Here is a 15,896-nt window from a genome sequence, read left to right on the forward strand (position 1 = left end):
AACGAACTCGAAGGAGGGGTTTAGACTGGCTGCGACTGCACGGTGGCGACGCGGTGCTTGATTTGGCCGCTCGAAAATCTGACGATGCAACAGCGACTCGGCTAGAAGAAAAGAGAGTGAGAGAGGGGGCGTGGTGAAGACTAGCGGCTTTGTTACCTTGTCCCGAAGCACGGTAGACAGATCAGCGAGTTGACGAGGCAGTGGTTGGATGAGTCCCGTGGCTGCGGCGGCGTGGCTTAGGGCATGGAGGCGCTGCAGATTGCTTAGCTTTGATGGGAAAGCAGCACGGGCACGGGCAGCTGCTATTTATGGGGCGATTCGGCTTGGGCGGCACGACAAGGAGGAGTTCGGGGCGGACACGCGCGAGGAAGACGGCGCCACAAGCGGACCCGGCGTGTCAGTGAAAGCAGACGGGGAAAGGCGTGGGACCGGCTAGTCAGTCGGACAGAGAGTGGAGGCGGAGCGGGTCGGTGCGCACGATGGGCCGATCAATTGGGCCGGCTGCGGCTGGGCTTTTGCGGGAGGGAGCAAGGGAGCGGAGAGGAACGCTTGGGCTGGCTCACAAGCAAGCCCACGCGGTAGAGTGAGGGGAGAGGAGAAGGAGTAGGCCGAGCAGGCCGGCTGCTGGGCCGAAAGAGGGAGAGGGAGTGTTTTCCATTTTCCTATTTTCAATCCAAATTCAAATATGACCGAAATCAAATTCAAATATAGTCTCAAATATACTTTTCAATTCCAATAAAAATGAGCAATTTTTGTAAGCTTCCAAAAATAAATTTTACAACCCTTTTTAAACTCTTTTATTTTCCAATTCTCTTTTTCTTTCTTTTCTTTTACTTCAAAGCCATTTTTAATTTATTTCCAAAAGCAATTCAAACCATTTTTAAATTTACAAAAACATTTTGAATTCATTTTGAATTTTGGATTGAACCACTCATTGCAATAAATCAAATGCACCGGCATGTATGCACATCCATGTTGCTACTCCTTTTGATGACTTTTAATTTAATGAAAATTTATTATTTCCCTATGTTTTCATGAGCGCAAAGATTCAAAATTACCTCAATTTACATCTATTTCAAAAGGAGCAAATTTTAGGGTGTTATAGAAGGCTGCTCAAATGAATGTGCAACACTAGTTAACGTGGACTTAACGGATGTGCTAATGGGCAACAACGGAGAACCTTTCAATGGTATTTTTCTGCAGTTCAATCTTTCAATGGTACTTTTGTAAAGACTGAATCTTTTAATGATACATGGCCAATTTTCCCTAGTGTGCAAGTTACTAATGGTGGAATAACTATTTGTAGTGACAATAAATACTAATGAAGCCACTTACTTAGAAACATGCAGAAGCGTGCAACCTTAGTTGCATAAAAATGGAATTATATACTAGCCGTCCAATTACGCATGTCACCTTGCTAGTATGTATCTATATAAAAATTAAGGTTTTGGACATTTTATTCTACTATAAAAAATCAGGAATTGGGATAGTCCCAGTTGAATATTCATATATCATCCAATTTTCAAAACCCAAAAAGATTTATTTTTGTTTGATTGTTCCAAGCTACTCCTATTTCTCAGGCCCACTTCCCTTCTAGCGCCCACCTTCCAAGATCCGGTTCTCTCTTCTTCTGCCTCCACATCTTCTTCACCCCTTCGTTCTCCTCCGCCTACACATCTCCTTTAGAGCAAGTATAATAACAGGCTATAAGCTGGCTAAATGCTGAGGTAGAGGAGAGAAGGGGTGAGAGAGAGAAGAGAAGCGGGCTATAAGCTTATAGCCGGCTTGGGCACAAGACCCAAAAAAACTCTGTGAGAGAGACAAGTGGGTCATATATTAACAATGAAGAGCTTACTATTATATGAGTAGGCTGAGAGAAGGCTGCAAAGAACCTTATAGCCAGCAAGTCGGCTGTATTATTAGCCTTGCTCTCATGGGTTTTGCACATCGGAACCCAGCAGCCTGCATGTGTATTATAGTGGCATGGGCCAGTGTTGGTGCGTGACTTATTCACGGTGAGATTCGGGGCCACAAATGTTGGCCATTGGCCATTGCCGCCTGGCGCCTGTGAGCGACAAATCCATACCCATCTTTTGTTATGACAGAGCTTACCAATAACCTACAATTTAAGGATTTCCTGCAGGAGTGAGAGGACAAAGACAAGGACAAAATTGTTACTCGTCAAACATTCTCTCTCATCAAACGAGATAAATGATTATTATATTCAGTGTTATGTGATACAGCCAAAAAACATAATTTTATAACGGTGTCGGACAAATTACCACCTTTGTTGTGTGAAATGACAAAACCATATTTGCTCGCAGCGGTGGATCCAGAGATTGAACGGAGCCTGAGTGAACTTAAAGAGGATAGGGTTGAAACAAGGTTGTGAACCAACGTGAAAGCTAACTTACACTGGTGGATAGTTTTGCCATCCACCGAGTCAGGCATAAGGCCATCTCCATTGGCTGACTCATGAGCCAACATGGCATCTCATAATTCCACCCTTCAGGGATAAAAAACAATCAAACTTTGCACTGGCAAATGAATGGATTCTAATCTTTGCATCATGCATGCAAGCTAAAATATTATTTGATTGCAGTAATGCTTCCAAAAATGACTCGAGATATAGATAAAATCTATTTCAAACAAACCATACATTGGAGTCTATAATTTCTTTGTGCAAATGTCTACATAACTTGATGAGTATGAAAACTATCTCATAATTTTTGAGCTGAGACAGTCCTAACAATACATCATCTTACCATTCTCCTTGTATAGCGAAACAGCATGCACACAATATACACTACTGGATTCAGGTTCTTTGCCGAGTGCCTGAGGCACTCGGCAAAGGCCTAATTGCACTCGGCAAAGCCTTTGCCGAGTGCGGCACTCGGCAAAGAACACACGGCAAAAAATTAATCGGCAAAGACCTCTTTGCCGAGTGTCTTTTATCGGGCACTCGGCAAAGGCTTTGCCGAGAGTCCTGGTGGCACTCGGCAAAGAAAAGCGACCGTCACGGCGACGAATCCGTTGACGGTGGCTTTGCAGGCACTCGGCAAAGATTTTTTATTTTTTTTAAAAAAAATTCTTTGCCGAGTGCCCACTGGCCGGCGCTCGGCAAAGTTTGATTTTTTTTTTTAAAAAAAATTTCTTTGCCGATGGCCCTCTGGCCGGCACTCGGCAAAGTTTGAATTTTTTTTAAAAAAATTTCTTTGCCGAGTGCCCTCTGGCCGGCACTCGGCAAAGTTTGATTTTTTTTAAAAAAAAATTCTTTGCCGAGTGCCCTCTGGCCGGCACTCGGCAAAGTTTGAATTTTTTTTTAAAAAAAAATTGTTTGCCGAGTGCCCTGGCCGGCACTCGGCAAAGTTTGAATTTTTTTTTAAAAAAATCTGAAGCTCCCATGTTGCTCGCTTTACTCCTTGCTTTAACCTGCAAATGAACCAAACAGCACAAAAGAAAATAAGTAGCCAATAATGAACTAAAAGAAAATAAGTACCAAGTAATGAGCTTAAATAGATCTAACAATACCTAGGCTAACAAAAGCTCTAATTAGCATTTGAAAATTCACTAAGCTCCAAAACTATAAGCTGCTAGCCCTTGAAACCAAACTGCAAGTACATGCAAAGCCATTTCAACTATTTCGTTCTGCCTTCACTGAAAAGCATGTACTGAAACTGAGGTAATTTTGCAATTACAGAGACAAGCTAACTACCGACACAACCTGAGAAGTGAGAAGCACAAGAACTGATGGACCAACACAACCTGAGAAGCACAAGAACTGATGGACTTGCACCTGTCCTCACCGAGTTCCAAAACCCAAATCCAAGCAAATGAAATAAAATAAGTTTCTGAACAGGCCATTTGACATTGCTAACAACCTTGCAAGTGAATCATACATATTCGAATCAGATTGTTATATGGCAATAAAATAAGTTTAAATTTACCAAATGCAAGCAATCAGTTCTTACTACTGACTTTATAGTTTACAGTCCTATCAATAACGTCTACTTTCAATGCAATTCAGATGCAAGGATAATGCTTGTTTAGGTCACAGTTTGAGGAGATATCAGTCAAGATTTGTTGTCTTTGCAAACCTTGAAGGATTTTATAAAATGTACTCAGATCATGAAATCTATTCTTTATAATATTCAGGATGTAGCTAGCGACATTTCCTCATTTACAAATTGTGATGAAATTGATTATTTGGTACTCAACCAAAGTCTACACCCATTGAAAATATTATTTAAGATAATTGTCATGATCATACCAAAATACAGAAAAAAAAAATCAAATCTGAATCCATAGAAAGACAAGGCAAGTTGACCCAATATCATTTGAGAAATAACATTTAGTCTGATAATTGCTGGAACTAGTAATACCTGGACAAGAGAACTTACAAATTATAGCATAGCTATTGCTGATTGTTGTTGCTGAAAAGAAAAGAAAAGAGCAAAGCACTAAGCTTCTAAATCAAATAGAACAGAAATAAAAAATAAAAAGCATTCCCTACATGCAGAGTTATTTAGACAGGTATGCTAAATAAGAGAATGACCAGCAGGCCATATTGCACATATGGTTAGGAAGTGCTTTTTTACTAGCATAAGAGACGTATGCACCATTGGAACAAACATGACATTTCAATTTTGGTACAAACAATAATACTGCTTTAGTAAAGTTTTTTAAATTGCGTAAAGTTTCAATAAGCAGTAAGACTTAAATACATGTTTCGCTTATGATAACATGCTGATCTTGTGAGTATCCTGGGTGTTCCAGGTGAAGGTGATGAGTTTCCGATGACTCCGGCAGGACAAGCCAGCATTCCCGGTGAAGATCTGTTGCTGTGTGATGAATGACTTGATGAACTCACGAGGCAAGCATCGCCACCAAGACACGAGGGCGTTGATAAATAGCAAATCTATGAGTGTGGTAGGAGTCTTGCCTGCCTTGACTCGTTTCCATTGTTGCTAACGGAAATGTTAAAGTTAAACAACTAGTACATTGAAGCGTGTAAGAACACTGTACCACAGCCAATCTATAGCGTCGAACAATGGTCGCTAAAACATAATATTAATGACCAACAATTGGTCGGTATACCACAACCAACATTGTAGAAATAGACAAATGATTTACCATGGTCAGGTAACAATGCTATCTTTGTGGTGTTTACTACAAATGTAAGCTATTCCCCAACCAAACATTGGATCTGCACACATTAAGAATAATACCTGATATATGGTCATTGCTGCCAGCTCTATCACAAAGCATACTGAAGCCCACTGCATCACCAAATCTATAAATAACCCAGAAAAAATATGGATGAAATGCTAGCAGATTTACCTGAACCATGTATCCAGTCATTTTTAATATTTAGTTTGCAACTCTGAACACCTGCAGAAACATCAGTACATGAACAAAAGCTGTAATTAAGATAAGAACTTATTACGACATTGCTGTAGTGAACATGTACAATATTTAATCCATTAGCAATCTCACCATAATAAATCTACTCTGTACATTTGCTTTCTGATAATCTGAAAGAGGCTTCTCAAACCTTATTATTATTCTCTGGATTTTAATATATGCGATGGCATCTTGATGCAGAAAAATACAAGCCATAGCTCTAGTCTTTTAAGCACAATTCTTTAAAATTATTGTGGCGGCAATAGTAGGAGAATCACCTGGATTTTAGGAGGACAAATGATTAAGGAGAATCACCTGAAACTGAAGATCCATAGAAATACAGTGCTAATTAGTTACAAACCGGTAATAGTAGCAGGGAGAGTACAGAAACACAGCAACAGTTCACTGAGATGAACATTGCAGAGCTCTTCCTTTTTTGTAATGTTTCGGATGAAGGGGTTGCAGATACATTGTGGCTGATAGATAGAACATGAACATATATCTTGTTCAATTTGTGTAGATTGCTGAATATATATTCTAGCATGCTTATGCTCACTTAACTCTTTACCAATATGTGCTTCTAATTTGGTTCATGGTGGCACCACAATAGTAGATTAATAACAGTACATAAGAAAACAGTTCCTGAACTTTGTACTGATACGTGCTGATATCTATAATTGGAACTGATTTGTTAATTTACCCTGCAAGTGATTTGGATAGCTACATGTATTAATCAGATACTTTCTTGCCTTTTTTAGATCTATATATGATGAACATCATCAAAAACATATATCTTGGCTGATTAAGCCGGGGTTAATCCCTAAATAAAATTCTAAAACATGCTTTTGGCCTGAATAATAAAAACAAATGACAGAGCTTGTATGCATCCCAAGTCCCAACGACTAATAGTGGTTCGACATCATTAGCTGTTTGTGAATTGCGATTAGACGCACTCGTTAGTGCATAGCAGTAGAAACAGATCCGATCAGATCGAGGCACACAAGCAGTATACGCTAGCAGCATGATTAGATCGAAAAAAATAGAGGAGGTAACTGACATGTACGTTCTGGTTTAGGCGTGCGCAGAGGTCATCGTCGTTCAGCCTGGCGAGGTCGTCGCAGGACTCCATGGCGCGCTCGAGGTCCCGCTCGTAAGCCGGCACTCCTTGCTGCTCTTGTCAGAGAGGTCGGCGCATGCGGCGGCCACGGCCTCCTTTTCCTCGACGCTCTCAACGCAGCAGCGGAGGCCGCCGGCGTTCATAACGGCTTCGGCCTAGGCAAGGAGAGGAAATGGTTGACGAATCAAAAGCGAACGGGAGGAGAGTAGAGAGAGTCCTTGTGACTCGTGTACCTTGAGGAGGTCGATGCGGCGATGGGCTGCGCGGAGGTCCTCGAGCGGGCTCCGGCGAGATGCGATCCGATGGCTGGCGCGGCCCGGTGGCTGGCGGGCGCGGGGGCGGCCGCGGGCATGGTGCACGGGGAGGGGAGGGCGGCGCGTGGCTCGGGGGCGGGGGTGGGGGCGGGGGCGGCGTGGGCGCACGGGCCCGCGGGCGCTCAGGCAGCGCGAGCGGCCGGGCGGCGCGGGCGCGGGCGCGCGACCGGTGGCTGCGCGGGCGAGCGGGCCGGCGTAGGCGCGGCGCGGAGGCGGGGGCAGGCAGGCGTGGGCGCGGGGCTGGCCGGCTCTGACTGCCCGGCCGGCCCAAAATGCCTAAGTCCCCGCGGCCCCCGCCCCCAACCGCCCTTTGCCGAGTGCCGGATCAGGGAGGCACTCGGCAAAGATTTGATTTTTTTTTAAAAAAATTCTTTGCCGAGTGCCCCAGATCTGGCACTCGGCAAAGATTTATTTTTTTTTAAATTCTTTGCCGAGTGTCTCAGATCTGGCACTCGCAAATAAATTTTTTTAAAAAAAAATACTTTGCCGAGTGCCCCTAGCATGGCACTCGGCAAAGATTTAATTTTTTTTATATAATTTCTTTGCCGAGTGCTCCTGTGGATGCACTCGGCAAAGAGGAAATTTTTTTAAAAAAATTTAAAACCCTCTTTGCCGAGTGCCTTATGCCTGGCACTCGGCAAAGACACCCTTTGCCGAGTGCCATGCCCCGGCACTCGGCAAAGTTTTTTTTGTTTTTTTGTTTTTGGCCTCCAATTTTTTTGTGCAGCCCTTTTAAAGCACCAGGAACTCCTAGTTACAATTTGGGGATTTTTTGTGGCTTTTTGATATATTTAGTTACTTTATTTCGTTTACTTGAATTTTTTCGAAAAATAGAAATTTGAACTACACGTGGTACGAATAATGGAATTTAATGATTCAAAAATTGATAGTCATGTTAGTGAGTGTTGTGAAAGGCCGTATCCAGGAATGGACCCAAAATTTTGGACATCTTGTTCACGAAACATATCCGCGAAATTGTGTGTGAAGTGTTTTTAAATTCTGTCGATGAAATATGGTCGGCAGTCTACCTAGGGGTATGCCCAAGGTAGTAGACTGTCGGCAGACAGGTGCGCAAGCCACAAACAAGACGGTGACGCAAGACAGACACGAGGTTTTATCCAGGTTCGGCCACCAAGAAGGCGTAATACCTACGTCCTGCGTTTGATTGTATTGTTGTATGTCAATGAGAGATGTTTTTTAGAGGGGTCCCCTGCCCGCCTTATATAGTCCGGGGGGCAGAGTTACAGATGTGGAAACTAATCCTAGTCAGTTACAACTGCCATAGGTGGCCGGATAAGGATTCCTATTCTAACCGACCAAGATCTTGCTTGACCGCCAAATCTTCCTTGACTCCTTGTGCGGGACTCCGAACAGGTTGGCCGGGCCACGCGTCGTCTTTTGGTGGACCGGTCCCACTGATCCAGGCCGGCCCAAGCTTAGCCGTAAGGGTATAGGGGTTAATACCCCCACAGCTAGTCCCCGAGCACCATGTATTATGCTGCGACACGCCATTTTAACCTTCTTCGAATAGTGAGGCTTGAGTTCTTGACATCTCTGACCACCGTTGTCGCCGGAGAAGTAGGTTGTCCGAAGAATGTATGGTGCTCTTAAGAAAAAAGAAAAAGATTTCCGTCTTGCGAAGTGTGCCCACTTGTATTTCTGAAAAGAAATGTAAGTGCGTCTTGAAGCGTAGCATCCTTGATCATCAGAGGCGTAGGGGTCGAAAAATAAACACATTCACCGCAAGGTGAAGTGTGCCCACTTAGTCCCTGAGCCTGAGTGTAGGTGACGTAGACACGTGGTGCCAGGGTCTAAAAAGAATTTCCACTGGAGTTAAGAATCCAATCGTCATACAGGATAATACGAGATGCACCGGTAGGTGCATCGTACCGATGTAGTCCCCGGGCTTGCTGAAAGGCGAAGTATGAGCCTTGTAGCAAGGTCTAAATAAATGTCTCTCAACTGTATGTGAGTACAAATCACATGTAACCGAGGAGAGCGGTCTCCGAGCAGTGGTTGGGACAGTCCCCGAGCACGTTAGTGGTCGGAGCAGTCCCCGAGCACGGTAGTGGTCGGAGCAGTCTCCGAGCACAGTAGTGGTTGGAGCAGTCCCCGAGCACGGTAGTGGTCGGAGCAGTCCCCGAGCACGGCAGTGGTCTAGGCAGTCCCCAAGCACGGTAATGGTCAGAGCAGTCCCCGAGCATTGTAGTGGTCGAAGCAGTCCTCGAGCACAGTAGTGGTCTAGGCAGTCCCCGAGCACGGTAATGGTCGGAGCAGTCCCCGAGCACAAGACATGCAGCGAAAAAACGAACGCCGCTTGTACTATTATTTGGTGTATTTATTTATTTTCTTATTCTATCAAGTCCAATCAGACACTGTCTGGTCAAAAAAGCAGACGGGTATAGCATGCCATACTGTCTTCTTGCCCTTTCTAGCAAACAGTCGCTTGGCACCTGTAAGGAGGTGCGTCAGTGTGGGCCCTCTCACACTAGCAACGAAGAGGCGCGTACACTGGTAACGAAGGGGCACGTTTATTGGCGTAGATCTCGAGGTTGTGAAAACAACCGTCTGCGGCGCGTGCGCACGTCTCCCAAGAATCTTGGGCGGACGAAATGGCGGAACTGTTGGTTATTTATAATATAGAACTGGTAAGTTACTTTTTACCGATCCCCATTACCATTCGCCGCCGCAGCCTTCTTCTTCCTCTTGCCAAACCCTATACCTCCGAAATCATCACCAATCACCCCTCCACCGTATCCACCCCTTTAGCAAGGACAGATTAATGGCGAAGAGAGAATGCCCAGAAGAAAGCCAGAGTCATGGTGAAGGAGTGGTGGAAGTCAAGGAGCAATGAGTAGACCATCGAAGACCTCGTCACCATGGGAGTGCTCCACAACAAGGCACTCGTGGGATGGCGCACGCCGGGAGGAGAAAGCTACCCCGGATCCACAACCAGGTGAGATTGTGGTTTTCGAGGATTTCTTCAAGCGGGGTTTTGGGGTTCCAGTGCACCCTTTCCTTCAGGGGCTTTGTTTGTATTACGAGATTGGGATTTGCAATCTGCATCCCAACTCAATTCTTCTTGTCTCCACCTTCATCCATCTTTGCGAAGCATATCGGTGGCTTCCAGCCCCATTTCAACCTCTTTCGCCATCTGTTCTGTCTGCGGAAGAAAGGAAGCGGTGGCTCGAAGATAGCCGGAGGCGTATACCTCAATCTGCGTGACGGGATGAAGGCTCAGTACTTGCACTGCCCTTGGAACACATCGCTGGACGACTGGTACAAGAAGTGGTTCTACATCCGTGAAGAGCCGAACACGATCACCCTGTGCGACGTGGGGTTCATTCCGGAGAAGAAGAACAGCTGGTCGGAGAAGCCCGAGCACTTGGAACAGATCGTAGAACTGCTTGGGATGATCCCATGGGAGAAACTGGATGGTCCAAGCATGGTCGGGAACTTCATCAGCCGAAGGATCCAGCCCTACCAGAGGGGGGTACATCCTGGCTACGAATACCAGGGTAGCGTAGATCCAACGAGGACCAGGAAAGAGGTGCTTGACAAGATAGAAATCAAAGCCAGGATTGGAGAGCTATTCAACTTAGCTGATCCGAATGATGTCAGGTTAAGCGACATCAAGCACGCCTTCAAGCTGGCCCGACCTCCCCCAAAGGTAAATTATGCTGCCTTGTACCTGTAGAGTTATGTTGTAACAAAAATTGACTGTGTTGTCGCCTTTATGTTTCCCAGAGTAATGGTCATGACAGGGCAACAGTGTTCGTGTCTCCACCCCCTGGTGTGGATTGGCCGCAAGTTGCCGGCCCAACCGCCCAGACCAGTGCTAGGGCCGAAGACGTCGACTGGGCCGTACTCGGGGTTGGGGAGGAGGCAATGGCCAGGGCTGCTGGCAAGCGGCCGGTGGCCAGCAAACGTCGTCAGGGCATCTTCCCACTGTCAGATGATGAAACAGAGGATGCAAACATCTTCCGACTCATCCTTCGAAAGAGGACGAGACAACTGGAGTCGACGGAGCAGGGTGGCTCCTTTGTGCCATCCGGGATCGCATCACCGACCACTGCAACGTAGAGGACAAGCGGCAAAGGGGTCGAGCACCAAGCCCCAGTGCCGGTACTGGTCATGGAAAAAGACCCGGTGGCACCCGCCGAGCACGTGGAGCAAGCACGGATGAAGAGACGCTCCTTCGTCACGTCATTCCGTGCTTCCAAGCTATAAGTATTTGTAACCTTGATGTAAGCTTACAATTTGTATTGGATACTGTTGTCTTTTGAACTTATCCCTGATATATTAGGTCGGCATCCACCAAAAATCCTGATCAGCTAGCCGGGTGCAGCATGGCTTCGCCAGCAATGGTGGAGAGAACTGCCCAGCAGCCGGCTATGGAGGAACCTATAGAAGAAAATCCACCAGAGCCTCAGCAGATGAGCGGCCAGACGATAGTCCCCGAGCAGCTGGTCGAGAAGAGAGCCAAGCCAAGTACAAGTGCTCCAAGCACTAACCCTGCTGAGGGGGATACTTCGGCGCCAAGGGGATCAGACCAAGCCGAGGAGCAGCAGCCGGAGGTGGCACAGAGCACGCTTGCCGATGCTATGGCTCGTGGGAAAGCCATAGTGGTCGCAGAGACTACAAACTCTAGACAAGTGCCACTACCTGAACAAGAGGCCGAAGAGGACGAAGTAGAAGAGGTCCAGGGCTGTCCCCAAGACAAGCAACAACATGTATGTGTGTCGTGCTGGCGGAACGACCAGTGGGTTATGCATGAGGAAATCCCAGAGGTCGAAGAGACCATGAAAGTTGAACGAGCAGCAAAACGTCTGGTGATGGAAGTCTAGGTATGTTTGGCTTGACCACTTGATCCTGCTATCTAGTCGAATTGTCTGACTTAGCTTTTTTGCATGCAGGACTTGATGAAGACCGCAAGGTACCGGAAAAAGTGCTTCGACTAGATCGAGGGAATCACAGCAAGCAATAGAGAACTAGCGGCCGAGGTGGAACGCTTGCGCCACCAACTTGAAGCCACCGACCAGGAGAGGACGGAGCAAGAGGCACAGAACCAGAACCTGGTCGTCCAGCTCAGTAACAAAGAGCAGGAAAAAACAAGTAAGTTGTCATTTTATCACAACAAGTGCATGACACGTGTTGTTGCATAGTTGGTAGTAACGGCTGTAGTGCAGGCTTAGAAGCTGAAGTAGTCCGTCTCCAAGAGGAGAATAGCCGTGTGGCCGTAGAGTGTGGTCGCCTGAAGGAAGACAACAAGAAACTGGCGCATGACCAGTCGCAACTCCAGGACCGCACAACCAAGATGAAGGAGGAACTGAAAAGTAAGTGTTCCAGACCACCTTGCTCACTCTGTTGCTCGCCTTATCCTGTCGTGGCGTAACATTTTAATGTCTTGTGTGTGTTGCAGTTTTAAAAGTCAATGCCAAGAAGCATCTGGAAGCTGTGATGAAAGATCATGACGGCTGGAAGGCACGATGCCTAGAGATCACCGAGGATCGGGACACATGGAAGAACCGGTGCCAGGAGGTGGCAACTGGCATTTTGCCCGTCCTCGACCTTATCGATCCAGCGCTTACAAAAGAAGTGCCAAGGACGCTGCAGCTCGGACTAGTCGAGAGATGCCGAATGGCGTGGGGATGGTTCCAAGAGTTCGTGAAGGAGGCGGGTGAGTACACAAGGCGCACATGTGCTAAGCATGGTGCGTGCCCACTACACCCTGATCGATCTCAAGCGCCTGGAGGCTGGGTACCCGAAGGAGGTAGATCCAGACAAGGCCGAGGAGCTTCGGATGACCTAGCTGGACCTGTCTTCAAAGATAATTGGCGATATTAACCTGTCTGGAGGTGGGGCAGCACCTGTACAGGGTACGCCATCAACAAGTCAGCTAGAAAGGCCATCAATTGCGAGCCAACCGGCGAAACCTGTGGTCTCGACCAGCCAGGCATCGACGGGGCCATCCTCTTCAGCTCGACCAGTACAAGAGTCCCCGAGACTCGAGCAGGATGTTGGGAGCAGCGAGCAGCGGGTGCCACGTGCCCCGACCAGCCAATAGAATAGGCTAGAGCTATGGAAGAAGGACATAGTTGTGTTATTGTAAACTTGGGCCTCTTCAGGCAAGCTTGTAATAACGTAACTGTATATCATCATAAGCTTGTTTGTTTTGTATAAAACGTATTTAAGCTTGAAACTCATGTTGGTGTAACTAAGTGAGAACATGTAAACGTTCTATTTAGTTGTACCATTTTACTCGACACGTCATCCTAAAAGGTTTGTACGGCCCGAATTTGCCATGTGGTCGGAGTGTGAGGTGCGTGACCTATGCACACGTAGACGCGGACAAGTCAAACCAGGGGGGACCTGCCGATCACCCATAGCATAGAGAGCGGATCCCATGCACGCGTTGGGAGGAACCGGAGACAGGGCCTGCTCCGAAAACCCTAGAAGGAATGGTGGTCGGCTTTGAGTGGCTAAGTTAGAATAACCGTAAAATTCGAAGTGACACATTAGAGTGGTCAGAGAAATCATAATAGCTTTATTGAATGAAATCGAAAGTACAAGAGGAGTACATATCTTAGTAGTTAAGCATAGAAATGCCTAAGCTTAGTCGAATGTGCCATGAATTGGGTACGTCCGTACCGTCTAGGTGAGCTAACCTGTAAGACGTTGGTCGTGTGACCTCCTTGATCATGAAGGGCCCTTCCCATGGAGTTGCGAGTTTATGGACACCAGCCTGATTCATCTTCCACTTCAGGACCAGGTCCCCGACCATGAAGAACCGCTCTTTAACATTCTTGTTGTAGTACCTGCGCAAGACAGCAAGGTATTTGGCTTGTACGTACACAAGAATCGAGCCGCTTCTCTTCTGCACTATTCACTTCTAGCTCCCGTACTTCGTTGACCCTGCCTTCGTCGAAGTTCTCGACCCGTGCTGATCTGAAAGCTATATCTACTGGGAGGACTGCCTCAGCGCCGTAAACCATAAAGTATGGGGAGACGCCGATGTTACGACTGGGCTGAGTTCTGAGGCCCCAGACCACGGCTGGTAACTCTTTGAGCCATCTTCCGAGAGCTTTGTCGTTTTCTCTGTACATCCTCTTCTTCAATGCTGTCCAAAATCATGCCGTTTGCCTCGCTCGACCTGTCCATTAGCTCTGGGGTGTGCCACCGAGACGTATTTTACTACTATGCTCCTTTCATCGCAGAAGTCCCAAAAAGCGTTCCAGGTGAACTGAGTACCCAGATCAGTAATGATACTGTTGGGTATGCCAAAATGGTGGATGACCTGGTCGAGGAACATAACAGCCTTTTCTGAGGATGCCTGTACTAGAGGCATGTATTCTATCCACTTAGAAAATTTGTCAATCAACACAAAGACACATGTGAATTTCCTAGGAGCCGGTTTGAAGGGCCCGATCATATCCAGTCCCCTAGCATGCGAAGGGCCAAGAGGCTGGTATTGTCTGGATCTCATGTGCTGGTACGTGGATTCGCTTGGCGAAGAACTGACAACCCTCACAGTGGCGGACTAGCTTCTCTGCATCGGCTACCTGCTGACGGCCAATAGAACCCTGCTCGGAAAGCCTTGCCGACCAGCGTTCTCGAGGCTGCGTGGTTACCACAGGAGCCAGAGTGGATTTGATCCAGGAGATGCTCGCCATCTTCCTGGGTTATACACTTCATCAAGATTTCCTCCTTTGCGTTCTTGCGCCATAGCTTTCCATCGACAAGCAGATACTGCTTACTGCGACGCATCAGGCGCTCGTTTTCTATTCGATTAGTATAACCGCTGCCATCTGTTAGGTACTTGATGAAAGGTATTCTCCAGTCGGGCTCATGAGTGGTCGGAGGTGGCTCGGTGGTGCTCGACGCCAGAACCGTAGCCACCAATTGCTTGTCTTGAGGCTTGTCGACCGTGGAATCTTCCTCTTCGATCGAAGGCGTGAGCAGGTCTTGGACAAATACGCCATGTGGGACTTTGGCTCAGGATGATCCTAACTTTGACAGCGCATCCACTGCTTGATTTTTGTCCCGGATCATGTGTGTGTACTCGATGCCATAGAACCTGCCTTACAGCTTTCTGATCGATTTGCAGTATGCATCCATCTTTTCACTGGTCGTGTCCCAGTCCTTGTTGAGTTGGTTGATGACCAGAGCCGAGTCTCCATAGACATAGAGACGTTTGACACCGAGCTCGACCGCAATGCGCAAACCATGTAGGCATGCTTCGTACTCGGCGGCATTATTAGATGCTAGGGAAATAAATCCTAAGGACGTACCGGAGCTGCTCCTTGGATGGTGACACGAAAAGGACTCCTGCCCCTACGCCGTCGATGTTGAGAGAACCGTCAAAGTACATCTTCCAATACTCGTTGGGCCCCTGAGAAGTAGGCGTGCTTAAGTCTGTCCACTCGACGATGAAATCGACGAGCGCCTGAGACTTGATTGTAGTACGGCTTGCGAATTCCAAGGAAAAAGGACATAGCTCCTATTGCCCACTTGACGATGTGCCCATTCGCATCCTTGTTGCTAATGATGTCTCGCAGAGGGTACTCAGTCATGACCACCACACGATATCCATCGAAGTAATGTTTCAACTTTCGGGATGTTATCAGTATGGCGTAGATCAATTTCTGGATTTGTGGGTACCTGGTCTTGGATTCATTGAGCACATCACTGATGAAATAGATTGGTCAGCTGTACCTTGTAGACGTGGCCGGGCTCGTCGCGCTCGACCACCATGGCCGTGGAGACCACTCGATTAGTAGCCGCAATGTAAAGCAGGAGTGTTTCGTCTTCTCTGGGAGCAGTGAGGACTGGAGGTGATGTAAGGTATTGTTTCAGCTGTGTGAAAGGCAGCGTCTGCTTCCTTCTGACCACTCAAACTTTTCGGATGCTTTGAGCAGTTTAAAGAACGGTAATCCTTTTTTCGCCTAATCTTGATATGAAACGGCTGAGGGCGGCCATGCATCCGGTAAGCTTCTGAACATCCCTTCACCTTTTTGGGCGGCTTCATGTCCAAGACAGCTTTGACTTTCTCTGGGTTAGGG

General features: G+C 47.0%; 1 long non-coding RNA gene across 1 annotated transcript; it reads right to left on the reverse strand.

Moving 5' to 3' along the window:
- Positions 1 to 4,310: 4,310 nt before the first annotated feature.
- On the reverse strand, positions 4,311 to 6,521 carry LOC136482562 (uncharacterized). The gene is made up of 5 exons (XR_010765120.1): positions 6,461 to 6,521; positions 5,682 to 5,724; positions 5,341 to 5,391; positions 5,229 to 5,279; positions 4,311 to 4,433 (listed from the first exon to the last, which is right to left on the reverse strand). It is a non-coding gene; the product is annotated as an uncharacterized lncRNA (long non-coding RNA).
- Positions 6,522 to 15,896: the final 9,375 nt, after the last annotated feature.

Source organism: Miscanthus floridulus, chromosome 9, assembly GCF_019320115.1.
Source record: "Miscanthus floridulus cultivar M001 chromosome 9, ASM1932011v1, whole genome shotgun sequence".
Classification (NCBI taxonomy): Eukaryota; Viridiplantae; Streptophyta; class Magnoliopsida; order Poales; family Poaceae; genus Miscanthus; species Miscanthus floridulus.